General features: G+C 45.2%; 1 protein-coding gene across 2 annotated transcripts in view; it reads left to right on the forward strand.

Annotated features, from left to right (window-relative positions):
- Positions 1 to 15,248, forward strand: part of LOC119180573 (pancreatic lipase-related protein 2-like) — a 158,256-nt gene that overhangs the window by 51,231 nt on the left and 91,777 nt on the right. The gene's annotated exons all lie outside the window — the stretch shown is intronic.

A 15,248-nucleotide genomic window follows, 5' to 3' on the forward strand; every position in this document is an offset into this window, starting at 1 on the left:
ACCCCCCCCCCCCAAAAAAAAAATATGCGAAAAAATACAACCATTCATAGCATACGTCCGCTTATGGGAGAAACTTGAATATGTCACTCAACATAGGACGGGCCACGCAGGTACACAAACTACTTGATTATTAACGACATCGATGGATGGCTAAAGCATGCATCTACAATTATTTGACTGTCAAAGCTTTAGGTTACATCACGAGTTAATTTTAACTGTATCTAGCAAGTATCTCTGTATCCTTTCGCATTTGCAAATTTCGCGCTTGTCTGCCGTGCTCGGCTTTGTTTTCGCGCATGTTTCTTTCGCAATAACTGTTTCCATTTCGATTGCTAGACAGCACTCATCCTGTGCTCTCTGTTGAAGGTCGTCATATCTCGCATTGGGTTAGTTTTTCTTGATCAACTTCACTAGAGCACCATCGGGTGCCGCTCACGATCCTGCTCTATCCATGCTTCGCCATAGTTTGCCTTGAACTTGCTTACGTCGAGTACGTTCGTGTTACAGCAAAGATAATATTCGTAAAAAAAAAAAACCCGAATATGTCTGCGACACTTAGTGATGCATGAAACATCTATGACCCCCCCCCCCCCCTCTTCCCCTCCCTCAACCATTTCCTGAGAAATACAAGAATATGATGTGCTCAGACTCCCACGCCCTTTTCACAAACACATCCATATGGATGTCCCCGCCGGCACCGGAGACGAGAGTAAGGCGCATACGTTGCAAATTTCTCTGCGAACACCGGCCATTCACTGCACTTAGCATCGAGAAACGTCGACATGCCACTTTCGTTGTCCTATGATGAAGAGCTCGGTGGACGTCTCGCCTTGACAGTGCTGCTCTGTTCTTTGGTTGCTGTACATGACTGGCTTCATCGTTCTAAAATCACAACATGGTTATGATGGAAACAGTAGTTCAGGGCTCCTGAACTACTACAAGGGGTTCTTTAGCTCAAGAGACAGTAGGAATGGGCGTGTTGGTATAAAATGATAAAGAGTGCTTACCAGCGCAAACGACAGGGCAGGAGGGGACAGGAGAAGAGATGACACAGCGCTCTGTCTCGTCTCTTTTCCTGTCGCCTCCTGCCCTGTCGTTTGCGCTGGTAAGCACTCTCTTATCAGGTTCTTGAACATGCACCGAAATTTAAGTACACCCGCCTCGGGCATTTCGCTTGCCACTGTGTGCGTGACCGTCCAATTTGTTGCTATCGCGTTCATTGCTCCGCCTTTGTGGCGAAGGTGTGACTTTTTTGTCTTGCATAGATAACGAAAACAGCACCATTATGTGTGAGTTAGTACTTCGCGACTCGAGGTATCTTGACGAAATGTAAAATTATTGAGGAGGAACGCGGCCACTGGTCTTCTTGAATACAACCCCCCCAGTTGAGGAACACCCTTTCACTTCGTGGATAGCACGAGTTTAGCATCACATGCATACCACGCACTTACACATTACCAGTCATACCTTAGGATTGAGTCTGCACCACGCTAAAGAAAAGGAGTAGACGTCTCAAACCCGGTGATCGCACCATTTGTTCGCAGCTTGGAACGCCTTGCGAGTGATGTCACGCAAAAAAATGGACGTTGTACGGTGTTACATTCCGTGGGGAGAGAAAAGTAAACAAACGGGAAGGGAGAGAAAAAAGGATAATGGAGAGGGAAACCAGAGGGTGTTATCCGGTATGCTACCCTGCACTAGGGTGGAAGAATAGATGCTTGAAGAGAGAGGCAGAGAGAAAAAACGAAAAAAAAAGCTACATTAAGCCCACACACGCACGAGAACGTTCTACTCAGTGTCGTTCTGACAGGCCAGTGGATCGTAGGGGGCCTAGTAGAACTTGTGAGGCCTTCTGCAACGAATAGATGCTTAAAGAGAGAGACAGAGAGAAAAAAACGAGAAAGAAAGCTATGTTAAGCCCACACACGCACGAGAACGTTCTACTCAGTGTCGTTCTGACAGGCCAGTGGATCGTAGGGGGCCTAGTAGAACTTGTGAGGCCTTCTGCAACGAATAGATGCTTAAAGAGAGAGACAGAGAGAAAAAAACGAGAAAGAAAGCTATGTTAAGCCCACACACGCACGAGAACGTTCTATTCAGTGTCGTTCTGACAGGCCAGTGGATCGTAGGGGGCCTAGTAAAACTTGTGAGGCCTTCTGCAACGAATAGATGCTTAAAGAGAGAGACAGAGAGAAAAAAACGAGAAAGAAAGCTATGTTAAGCCCACACACGCACGAGAACGTTCTACTCAGTGTCGTTCTGACAGGCCAGCAGATCGTAGGGGGCCTAGTAGCAATTGTAAGGCCTTCTGCAACGTAAAGTCTGGAGGATGACAAAGTAGTGATTCTTCCGCTAAAAGCTGCTCATCTAGTTTGTTAAAAGTATGACCAATAGACTGCTTCTGTGCGCTGCATTCCAAACACCCACACAAAACATGTCGAATTGTTTCTTCATCGCCACAGTAAAAAATGACGAAGCAGTCTACCTAGAAAGTTCTGGGACAAAATTAACAGCAGTTGAGTAGAGTTCCGTCAAACCCACACTCCAAAATATGTTCTGTATTTGCGTGTTTTAGACTTTACGTTACCGTAGCTCTTAGTCTCAGCAGGAGTTTCCTTAATTTGTCTGGGTGGCGGGGATAAGGCAGACGTAGTTCTGGAAATTTGTAATACCGATAAATCATAGCTGTTGCTGATGTACGGAAAATACGAACCAAGCAAACCGAGCTTTTTGTTTACTGTCACGTCGAAGTAACCCAATCTTGTTTTTTCATGACCACAGACGATCCATGCAGACGTCCTTGAACAGTCACGTGGAATAAATGCGGACATCCATGGTTTCTCTACGTGGCAGCCTCACCTCGCTGAGAAATATATGCGCACACCTGTGTAGCAGACCGACCTCAATGCGTCTTCCTATCAATTATCGCTTGAAGGTCTGGACGTTTTCTCGCGCCGCTCAGACAGTGAATGCGTGACGACGATCCCACCGGGAGTGCCGCGATGGCTGAATCCGTCTGGCTCACATGCAGACATTTATTGGCGCCGCATCAACAGTGGCGTTGTTCGACCTTGGCCTCACGGCAAATGCATTGTTGAACGGATCCAACCGGCAAGTGGAGTTTAGTTGATAGTTGCGCACGTAATTGGCACCGCCGATATGGCGGCACACCCTGCGCAACCTCCCGAAGAAAAATGTGTAAGGGCTCCGCCAGATAGAAAGGAGTGGCGGCTCCTGTTTGAAGGGTGTGAGGGCCCTCCTCCTTGCTCGGGCCTTTGCACGCACGCGCAAAGGTTAAAGCTATCGAACCGAGACGGGTGTTTTCCGTCCCCGGGGCGTTCATACGAGGCTGCACGCCATTTCCAATGCTGGTTTCTTTCCATTCTAAGAATGAATAAGAAAAATGAAGTGGATGTTTTAACAAGAACTGTAGCGTGAGAGAACTGTTAGACGCACGTGTCATGCACCAGCAACGATGGGCCACACTGGGAGAACACTAACCAACATCAGCCATTAGTTAGCATGTAGCAGTCGGCCCCAAAGAACACTAGGGATAGAGAAGCCAAGATTAGTCGTCACATAATTGACAGCAGGTCTGGTGAATCCTGACACAAGGAAGAATTTTTTGCTCTGCACTGAGGGTGATGGTAATGATGAAGCAATAGTAATGAACACTAGCTAGAATCAAGAAGGTGCTTGACAATAACCAACATTAGCCGAAACTATCGAGCAATAGGGCAACACTAAAGAATTGTTGATCAATCATTGTTCACTTCTGCATTGGAAGTCAAGATGTCCCCCATTCGTCAAATAAATTTCTAAAACGGTATTCTATTGAAGTACTCTTCTAAAAATAATTAGCAAATAACCAATATCAGGGCACACCCAGACGCACTTTGCTCGGAGGCAACTTAGCAGCTGCTGTGCCGATTGTCACATGCTCACAAAGGGCACTGGCGAATTTTGGACTGGGCGGAGCTTGAGCCCCAAGACGTCGCTACAAGCACCTCAGTATTTCTCAGGCGCCTACTCCTGTTTACGTACATGAAATAGGTCTATAGCTAAGCGAAGCCTGAATTCGTCCGTGCTGTTCAAGCAAAAAACACGTAGCGTGCACGCGCCACAAAATATGGCAAGTCTCACTACTGACAAATGGTTCGCTAAACAATGAAGAAGGGAACATGCGAATGCCAAACACTATAAGATTTCTGGACAGACGCAACCAATATTTGAGAATGACTTTGAACCTTAGGGAATGAACAAGTGACAAACACCATGCAGGGGCGCGTGTTTCAGCTTCGATTGTGAACATTCTGTGTGGAAAGCTCGGATGGAAATATTTCATAGAATGAACGTATCAGAAGTCCCATATAATGGTAGACTCCTGTGGATGTCGTTTGGGACAGCTTTTTGCTCTCTCACAGTAGAGTACATCGGGCTGTAAATCGTCGAACACTTGTTCTAAACACAGACTATCACCGATCGAGCTTCAAGTACCAAATTTTCCGGCAGCGCGAACAGTACAGATTGATTCGGAAGTGTAGATATGAACTCTTTGCACTATTGCTCTTTTTACGCTTAGCTGAAAATAGCCGAATCGATGAATGCGTAATCATTCAGCTAACAACGTAGTCTCGCCAGCAGGCATCACTGCCACCATGTTCGGGTGGGGAAATTCCCCGAGTACATTCAAGGACAAGTACCTCTGCTGACGCATTCGAACAGTAGCCAACAAGTGTGCCCTTGAACGCAACGGCTATAATGAGGCAGTATATAGGGACCGATGCAGGCTCCTTCAAATGAGAACTTCGCTAAAGGATCTAGTCAAGGCGCATAATAAAGTCTGCGCCAGTTGGAAAAACCGATACACGGCAGGCGGGTAACCACCGATATATATATATATATATATATATATATATATATATATATATATATATATATATATATATATATATATATATATATATATATATATATATATATATATATATATATATATATATATATATATATATATTGTAGTGAAGCACATTATACCATGGCCTCAGAAGCACTGTTCAAGATGATAGAGAATTTGGTGGTTTGTTAAAACTAGGATAGATTTGCAGTCGTAAATATAGTCGAGCACCTGGGCTGTGTGAAAAGGCTGACAGATGCCATCTTCCAAGGTGGAGAAAAGTGATTGTGGCGAGCGATTCTGTCGAACCAAAAGATACGCGATTTTTTTCACGAAAAAATACAGCACATGGCGCAAGCACGACTTTTTTTACCTAATTATTTATTTCTACACCTTCCACACCCGAAGGCGTTACATTAGCAGTTGGTTACGAGATAAACACAGAAAGCAATAATTTAAACGAAGCTCCTGTTTAGAGCGTAAGTAACGTTAAACTGAGGCTTCAAATAAAAATATATAAGCCAGTTTTCTAGTATAGGAGAATGGTTATATTTATTGGATGAACTTGAAATACGAAAATAATTGACGAATTTTGTACGACAGAAAGGTACGCGTACAAAGTTTTGGTAATCACATTTGTTAATGGCTTTGAAAGCGTATCACGTTCTGGTAGGGCATTCTGATTTATCTTTAAAAAAATCTATTTCCTGCGCATATAGACAGACGTGCAGGCGTTTAAACTTGGAACTGCTGTTAGAACCAAATTTAGACTCAGATTTTTAGCGCCTAGTGAAGTTGCTTTGAAACAGATATTCATTTAGGCGGAGCCTTTCAGAACATTTGGTTTGTCGTCCGACAAAAAAAAAGTCATATATTGGTGCTGATCCAGTGATGACAGCAAGATATTCTCTTAAGGGCCATGTCAAGCATGCTATTCCATGGACGGATGCATAATGAACAATCAAACTGTGTGGTCAGAGCACGTCATAGGTTGTAATAGTAATAACAGGAAGTTTACATCCCAGAGAGAGAGAGAGAGAGAGAGAGAGAGAGAGATGGAGAGGACAGCCCGAGATTAACCAGATACAAGCATTCGGTCTGCTACTCAGCACTAGGGTTAGGAAATAGTGTCAAAACAGAAGGTGTAGACACACACACACACACACACACACACACACACACACACACACACACACACACACACACACACACACACACACACACACACACACACACACACACACACACACACACACACACACACACACACACACACACACACACACACACACACACGCACGCACACACACACACACACACACACACACACACACACACACACACACACACACACACACACACACACACTCACTCAAACGCATGCACACAAGAGTTAAAAATTATGATGTGAGGAGCCTCGTAATGAAATACTCCCAAAATTTCGACCATGACATAGCACAGTAAATGCGCCTCTACCATTTTGCCTCATTTAAAATGCGACCCCCACGGCTGGGATGAAACCCATGACCTCTGGTTCAGTAGCCGAGTACCGGAACCGCTACAACAACGTGGCGGGCCGTCACAGCTTATGGGATGTAAGATCTATCTGCGCACACAAGTTACCGTTACAGATTAAATTGTGTAGAAACTGAGCACATTCATATTACTCGTACCCGCGAGTTATACAAGTTAGTCGCATGTTAGAGAAATCCAAAGAAGGCCGAACTGCACAAAGCATTCATCTGCACTCGCCAAGGTAGGCACTGGCTACCTGGATGAAAACAATACCACATTTCTGCTTGTCTCATTCAAGGCAGCAATTACGGACCTTAGCGCGTGTGTTTAGCTGCTTCGTGCACTTTCCCAGAACGCCCTTTTTATGCCGTGGAAAGTGTACTAGGCATACACATACAACCACTGAAATGGGCAATGGCTGCTTCGATGAAGACACGACTACATTGTGATAAGATGGCTCTAGTGTAACCCCCTGCTCAAGAATTTCGGGGGCGAAGCTCCCTAAGCCGTGGGCAGTGCGTCCGCGATGTCTGTAGTAGTAGTAGTCGTAGTAGTAGGTAGCCACCTCCATGGTCGGACTAGAGGAGCGGTGCACCCTTTTCAATTTGGATTGAGGAGGAAACCCGCGCACGATAACCTTAAATACAAAGATAGTTGTTTCTCATAAAATAGGTTTCCGAGAGTAGTATAGGTTACTTAATCTCCAATAAAATTTGCCTTGTGTTTGATGCTTACTAGAAAAAAAAAACTCGTAACAGAAGGACGCAATATAAGCTCTATCTGACCTGGAAAGCTTGCCACGTTAAACTCGCAGGGCGTTATCTCCTTGGTTCTTGCAAGGTTTAAGGTTGGGCCGCAGTGCCGTGAACTATCAGCGGCAAAAGGTGGATACTAGACACCAGTACGTAAGAGAGTGTGCGCGTGCCACTCCTTTAGTCCGGCCATGCCACCTTTCGTTTAGTCCTTGGAATGTTCGCTGGATGGCGGCACTTCTATATGATGAAAAGATGCGACATGGTGGTACTTGGAGTGTTTCTTAGATGGACGGACAGATAGACAGACCGAAACATGGACGGAGGCATGGATGAATGGGCGGACGCAGAGATGAATGGATGGACGGGTGGACGCATAGACGAACGGAAGCAAGAACGAACGGATGGACCAAAGCGTAGATATACAGACCGACGCTTCATCCCACTCATAATCATGCACTGCGTATATATGCTGTGATTTTTTCCTTTCCCCGTGTACAGTAGAGCGCGCACGTGCATTTCGACATGATCCCATCGACATTTTATTAAGGTTGCCCTAATTTTATTGGAACTAAAGTGCTTCTGCCAAGATGCCATCTAACGCAATATCACTTTTGCCCACTCCAGCTTCAAAACCTCTGTAGATCTGCAAGAATGCTGGACGCAGACCGCAGAGCCCACAGATATCACTAGATAAACTTGAGGCGGCAATATACGTGTGCATGTGAGCTGCAAATTTTGTGGTTCAATAACCATAGAAACAGCGAGTGGTTCACGAATATGCATAGATTTTGTCCTTGCTTCTTATGTCTCTGCGACTTAATAAGTTCATTGTTTTTCCAGGAAACATTGCTACCTGCGCCACAAATCGTATTCTGTACGCAAACGCCTTTACGCCTTCGGGGTTTAGAAAAGGGAAAATTGCTTTCACAACGAGCCGATAAGAAATATGCATCTCAATGAAGAAAGGTACGAATAGAGCACAGATAAAAATATTTATCCTACTATGACCATGATTGCCACGGTATCTCGAATGATCATGGCGGCAAAATCAGTATAAAATCAACCAACAAGGCTGCCGCAGTTTGAGTCAAGCAAACTGATTCCTTATACTGGGTGGTGTATCTTTCTAGGTTATCTAACCCAAGGTGAACGCTTCCAACATCCATTTTGTCAGGAGTATCAGAAAGATTGTGTTTGCCAACGTTCATTTTGTCGGTGGTCTCATGACGATGATATTTGACTACGTCCATTTTGTCGGGGGTCGCAGGAAGTTTGTGTTTGACAACGTCCATTTTGACGGTGGTTTCAGAAATATGGCGTTTGATAACGTCCATTGTTTTCGGCGGTTTCAGGAAGATGGCGTTTGACAACTTCCATTTCGCTGGTGGTTGCAGGAAGATGGAGTTGGACGTCCATTTTGTCGGTGGTTCCACGAATAGGGCTTATGAAAATGTCAGTCTTGTCGGGGGTTGCAGAAATATGGTGTTTGAGAAGGTTTATTTTGCCGGAGGTTTCAGGAAGTTGGTGTTTGATAAAGCTCATTTTTGGGGGTTTCCGGAAGATAGTGTTTGACAACGTCCATTTTGTCGGTGGTTTGAGGAAGATGGTGTTGAGAACAACCATTTAGTCGGTGGTAGCAGGAAGATGAAGTTCGATGTCCATTTTGTCGGTTGTTTCAGGATTATGGCGTTTGATAACGTGATTATTGTCGGGGGTTTCAGGCATATGGTGTTTGACAACGTTCATTTTGTTGGTAGTTTCAGGAAGATGGTGTTTGGCAACATTAATTTCGTCGGTGGTTTCAAGAGGATGGTGTTTGACATCAATTTTGTCGAGAGTTTCAGGAAGATGGTGTTTGACAACGTCCATTTAGTCGGTGGCTTCAGGAAGTTGATATTGAGAACGTTCATTTTGTCGGGGGTTTTTTGAAGACTGGGTTTTCCTTCCGCATTGTTGACTGTAACAATGACGCAGAGGCGCTATTCCACTTTTGTTTTTGTACCTTCTTTTCACTGCAAGGCAAAAAAAAAGGTGATTGATTTAGGCGGCACCGTTCTAGCCGCGAAGCTCCGTAGCAAATCCTTTCTTGCCCTAGGAACAAAAAAAGCTATTATCATCGTAAACTGGTATGTGCCACTGCAATCGGATAATTTACAAATAATTTAGAATTATTTACAAAAAATTAACATTTCTGTTGGTTTTCTTCTCGCCAGTATTTAAATATAAGCCTTCGCTGTTTTTTGATAAACTACCCGAATCTTTGCCGATCCCCCAGGGGGGGGGGGTGGGGTGAGCCACAAGTTTAAGATCATTCTCTGCGTCTACATAATTGGACGAGTCATACTACTTACCACTGGTTCAATAAAAGGGAAGGAGGAAGCAATTAGCGTGGCCACAAATGGCTACGAAGCAACGGCCCACGCAAGCCGAAGACCGCGACTAAGTACGACGAGAGAACGCTAGGTAACGGCAAAAGCGATGGTGGCTGCGAGAAGAGCCAAAAGTGATGGAAAGCCAACGGCAACGTCGACGTGCCCGTAGACCTATGAGGGGTACGAACGCTTGGTATCAGCGCGAGTTTCTTGTTTGCAGATTGGACAACCGTACCCCGTCTGTGACTGTCTGCGCACTGTGCTGAGATCAACGTAGAGAGTGCCCAGCATCACCTAGCTAAAGCCTAGCGACGATGTAGAATCATCCTAGGAACAACCTGCATTACCTAGGAAAGGCCCAGAAGGAGCCTAGAAGCATTCAGAGCACCCTTAAAAATGGCCCACTTTTGCTGCTCCAAGCCTTGCGTGGCTTAGCGCTAGCATCGCCAATACATTTTCATTGATATCTCTGATTCCCTGTGTCCTTTTTTGGTTTCAATAAAAAGTACATTACGCCGACCTCCGGATGAATAGGCAAACAAATTGACGTCCCAAACATCCATATACCAATCGATCAACCGATAAAACCCTATACGTTGATGTAGGTTTGGCTAACCGAGCCAAATATAATTTGCCCTATTCGATTTGATCTGCGTAACGAAGAGGAGTGCAAATAAGGAGATTTTATTCTTAGGGGTGGTGCCACCAAATATGTGGCATGCGTGTTCTTTGCTCTAAGCGTTTCCTTCAGCTTCAGGAAGCATGATACCCACACCAAGATTTGTGTATATTTGCTAAATATTTTAATATTGCTCTACTTATGGTAATTATTTTCGGTTTCGGTTTTGCAGGGCTGAATTGGGCAGTGACGTCGATGCATAAGTGGCTTGGTCACGTGAGCACACGAGGCTGTGACGCACATCGTGCTGAGTGTCGTCTGCTCTCATACGCACGTGCCACATCAAGCGCTAGCAAAACAATGCGAACACAGATGGGCGGTGCCCACACTGTGGGGAGACGTGTGATATCTTCCGCATAGTATGGGCATGTCCGAAAAATCCCCACCTACCCCATTCCCCTACCCCTTCCCGAGAGGCATGGGAGACTTCCCTCCTCAACTGCTCATCACTAGAGTCTCAACGGGCTCTGGTGAGACGGGCGCGAGTAGGGGCCTCGTCATGCGGTGTCCCGGACTAAGGACGCCGACCATGTAGCGGGGTCATGCTTTGGCCCCGTACCTCTCTCTTTTATAATAAATGTTTTTCATCATCATCAGCAAAACAAATGCGCTGACAGACGCCATGGCCAGCTGCAGTAGCATCGAGGCAGTGGCAAGGCAAAAGGCAGCAAGAAGGAAACAAAGCGTTTATATATACGTTGTAGGTACAGAACGTGGACGTAAAAACCGCCTAACGCTCGATGTGCCGGCCTTTTATAAGCGCTGATGAGATGATGATGGAGGATCATACAGCCGCGCTGTTGGACGCGCGCAGCGTCTCTGACCGACGCGTCGAGTGTTACGAAAGCACTCGGAGTCCTTAACGGATGCACACGGCGTCTCTGCAGGGGCGCCAGCACACTCGTAACAGCAGGCACGCTAGTTCTCTCCTTATTCACGAAATGCGTTTCGGAGATGGTGGAGGTCACTCACGTCACTACAAATCTGCTGTGACGTCACGATAACTGCCGTTGCTTCTCCTATTCCGAAACGTCAGTGTTGCTGCGCAAGTGATTTGCCTAGATCGCGAGAGTGTTTCATTCAGATACACTTTTAGAAGTGAATTAAAACATATTCTACGCGTTTTCTGAGTCCGACTCTTCGTGTGGATAGTCCTTGCATACAGAGGAAATCCACGACAACCTAGGAATTGCCTCAAAGTTTGGTGTCGCCACCCCTTTAACAAGTGAAAAATGCTTACTTTAGGGTCGTTAGGTATATGGTATAAAACAGCAACACCGTTGTTCATTTCGATTACTATTTGGTTGTGAGATGCGTCCCCAATGCACGGCCGTTTTTTGTAAGTTCGTTATTGCTCTGCAACCCCACTGCAATCCCGCCACCAAACCCCGACATACGTACGGTGCTGAGTGCACAGAGCAATACCGCTTTAACATCACCATAATTACTGAATTACTCGGGTTTTAAGCGCTGAAGTCGCTATACAATTATGAGGCACGCTGTAGATGTTAGAATCCTGGTTAATTTAAACCAACCGGAATTCTTTAACGCTCACCCAAATCTAAGCAGATTAATTTTAAGACCCACCTTTCTGCTCTCCTTGTCTAACTCCGTAATCATGAGTTGCGATCCGTCCCCTGAGTTACTCAGCAATTCAATGTCATCGGCGAAGTGCAGGTTAATAAGGTGCTCTTTATTAACCCCTAACTGTTCCCATTCTAGGCTTCTTAAAACCTCCTGTGAGCACGCGGTAAACAGCATTGGGGAGATTGTGTCCCCAAGTCTTACAACCTTCTTCATTGGTAATCTGTTGCTTTCTTTATGAAGCACTATGGTAGCAGTTGATCCCCTGTAGATTTCTTCCAGGTTGTTTATATATACTTCATCGACGCCCTGATTCCTCAGTGTCTGCATGACGGCTGCTATTTCTACTGAATCAAACGCCTTCTCGTAATCTATGGAGGCTATGTATAGTGGTTGGTTATATTCTGAGCATTTCTCTATTACCTGATTGATAGTATGAATGTGGTCGATTGTTGAGTAGCCTGTTCGAAATCCTGCTTGTTCCTTTGGTTGATTGAATTCTAATGTTTTCTTTACTCTGTTAGCAATTACCTTTGTAAATAGCTTGTATACTACAGAGAGCAAGCTAATCGGCCTGTAATTCATCAAGTCCTTGCCATCTCCTTTCTTATGTATTAAGATGATGTTAGCGTTCTTCCAAGACTCTGGTACCCTTCTCGTCAGGAGACACCTCGTAAACAGGGTGGCTAGTTTTTCTAACACAGTTTGTCCTCCATCTTTCAGCAGATCTGATGTTACCTGATCCTCACCAGCAGCTTTGTCTTTTTGCATGCTCTCCAAAGCTTTTCTGACTTCTTCTATCATTACTGGTGGGGTGTCATCTGGGTTACTGCTAGTTGTTTTAGTATTAAAGTCGTGGTTGTCCCGGCTACTGTACAGATCTCTGTAAAACTCCTCCGCTATTTTAACTATCCTATCCATAGTGGTAGTTATATTGCCTTCTTTGTCCCTTAGTGCATACATCCGATTTTTGCCTATCCCAAGCTTCTTCTTCACTGCTTTGATGCTTCCTTCACTTTTCAGAGCGTGTTCAATTCTCTACATGTTATACCTTCCTAAATCGGATACCTTAGGCCTATTAATCAACTTCTAAATCTCTGCCAGTTGTATTTTGCCTGTTGTACTTGAGACTTTCATGATTTGACGCTTCTTAATGAGATTCTTCGTTTCCTGGGAAAGCTTGCCAGCGTCCTGTCTAACTACCCTGCCTCCAACTTCCACTCCACACTCCGTAATGATACTCGTCAGATTATCATTCATTGTATCTATGCTAAGGTTGGTTTCCTCACTAAGAGCCGAGTACCTGTTCTGAAGCGAGACTCTGAATTCCTGTACTTTCCTTCTCAGTGCTAGCTGATTGATTGGCTTCTTGCGTAGCAGTTTCTGTCGTTCCTTCTTCAAATCTAGGCGAATTCAAGACCGTACCATTCTATGCTCACTGCATCGTACCTTGCCAACCACTTCCACATTATGCACGATGCCTCGGTGTGCACTCATTATAAAGTCTATTTCGTTCTTATTTTCGCCATTAGGCCTCCTCCATGTCCATTTGCCGTTTCCTCGTTTTCGGTAGAAGGTATTCAAAATCCGCAAATTATTGCGTTCTGCGAATTCTACTAGTAGCTCTCCTCTGGCGTTTCTAGTACCGATGCCATAATCTCCTACTGCCTGGTCTCCCGCCTGCTTCTTCCCTGCCTTTGTATTGAAGTCTCCCATCAGTATTGCATACTGTGTTTTTACCTTACTCATTACCCATTCCACGTCTTCATAGAAGCTTTCAACTGAAGCGTCATCATGGCTGGATGTAGGCACGTAGTCCTGTACCACCTTCATCTTGTATCTCTTATTCAGTTCAAATACGATACCTACCACCCTTTCATTAATGCGAAGTATTCCTCTATGTTGCCAGCTATAATTCTGTGAATTAGGAACCACACTACCAGTTCTCTTCTGTCAGCCAAGCCCCGATAGCAAAGGACATGCCAATTCTGTAGCACCGTATAGGCCTCATCTGTCCTCCTAACCTCACTTGAAATGAATCTGCAGAAAACGAAAGTAATGTACAACAACCTCGGAAAAGAGCAGCGCTTCGAGATAGGTAATAGTGCACTTCCAGTTGTAAAAGACTCCCCAGGTGGTCTAAATTTCCGGAGCCCTCCACTACGGCGTCTCTAATAATCATATAGTGGTTTTGGGACGTGAAACCCCACATATCAATCAATCAATCAATCATTCAATCAATCAATCAATCAATCAATCAATCAATCAATCAATCAATCAATCAAGTTGTAAAAGACTTTGTCTACTTAGGGCAGGTAATAACCGCGGAGCCGAACCACGTGATTGAAGTAACTAAAAGAATAAGAATGGGGTGGAGCACATTTGGCAAGCACTCTCAAAATATGACAAGTAGATTGCCACTATTCCTCAAGAGGAACGTATATAACAGCTGTATCTTGCCGGTACTTGGCTACGGAGCAGAAACCTTGAGACTTACAAAGAGGGTTCAGCTCAAATTGAGGACGGCGCAGCGAGCAATGGAAAGAAAAAATGGTAAGTGTAACCTTAAGAGACAAGAAGAGAGCAGAGTGGATTAGGGAACAAACGGGGGTCAAGGATATCATAGCTGAAATCAACAAGAAGAAATGGACATGGACCGGGCATGTAGCGCGTAGACAGGATAACCGCTGGTGGTCCAGGGTAACTAACGGGATTCCAAGAGAAGGCAAGCGGGTTAGGGGGAGACAGAAGGTTAGGTGGGCAGATGAGATTAAGAAGTTTGCGGGTATAAATTGGCAGCAGCAAGCACAGGACCAGGTTAACTGGCGGAACATGGGAGAGGCCTTTGTCCTGCAGTAAACGTAGTCAGGATGATGATGATGATGATGATGATGATGATGATGATGATGAAATCTAAGCACACGGAAATCAAAACGCAGCCACCGTGGCAGAAAGCCGAACTTGCGCCCCGAAGCTTAAGAACGCGACGCCTATACGCACTAACCCCCGTATTCATAAACTCTCCTTGACTTGAACTGGGCTTGAAACCGCCTCCAAAGCAGTGCGCTTGACACGCGTCTGTGCTGCATTGGCACCGCCTAAAGAGAGCTCGTTTGAAACGTGTTTGTCCTACATTGAAGTCCATGGCTATTCAAGTTTAAGTCAAGCAGCGTTTCTGAAAACGGCGGTAAGTGATAATGGCTGGCACATCTTTACCGTTGGCCGTATGTAAATGCAGCAGCGAATGGGAAACGAGACAAGACTCCGTATTTCTCGACTGCTCGATGGGTTTTTCCTCGCAGGCCACACTCCTCATGACCCACACGTATACACCGTTTTTTACCTCACGCGCTATTATCTGCACTAACGGGTTTCGGCGGACGTGTATATATTACGAGCCATATATCGTCGGGTGCGCCGCTCGCATTCGCGGGACAAGCGGGACG

This window comes from Rhipicephalus microplus, chromosome 10, assembly GCF_043290135.1.
Source record: "Rhipicephalus microplus isolate Deutch F79 chromosome 10, USDA_Rmic, whole genome shotgun sequence".
Classification (NCBI taxonomy): Eukaryota; Metazoa; Arthropoda; class Arachnida; order Ixodida; family Ixodidae; genus Rhipicephalus; species Rhipicephalus microplus.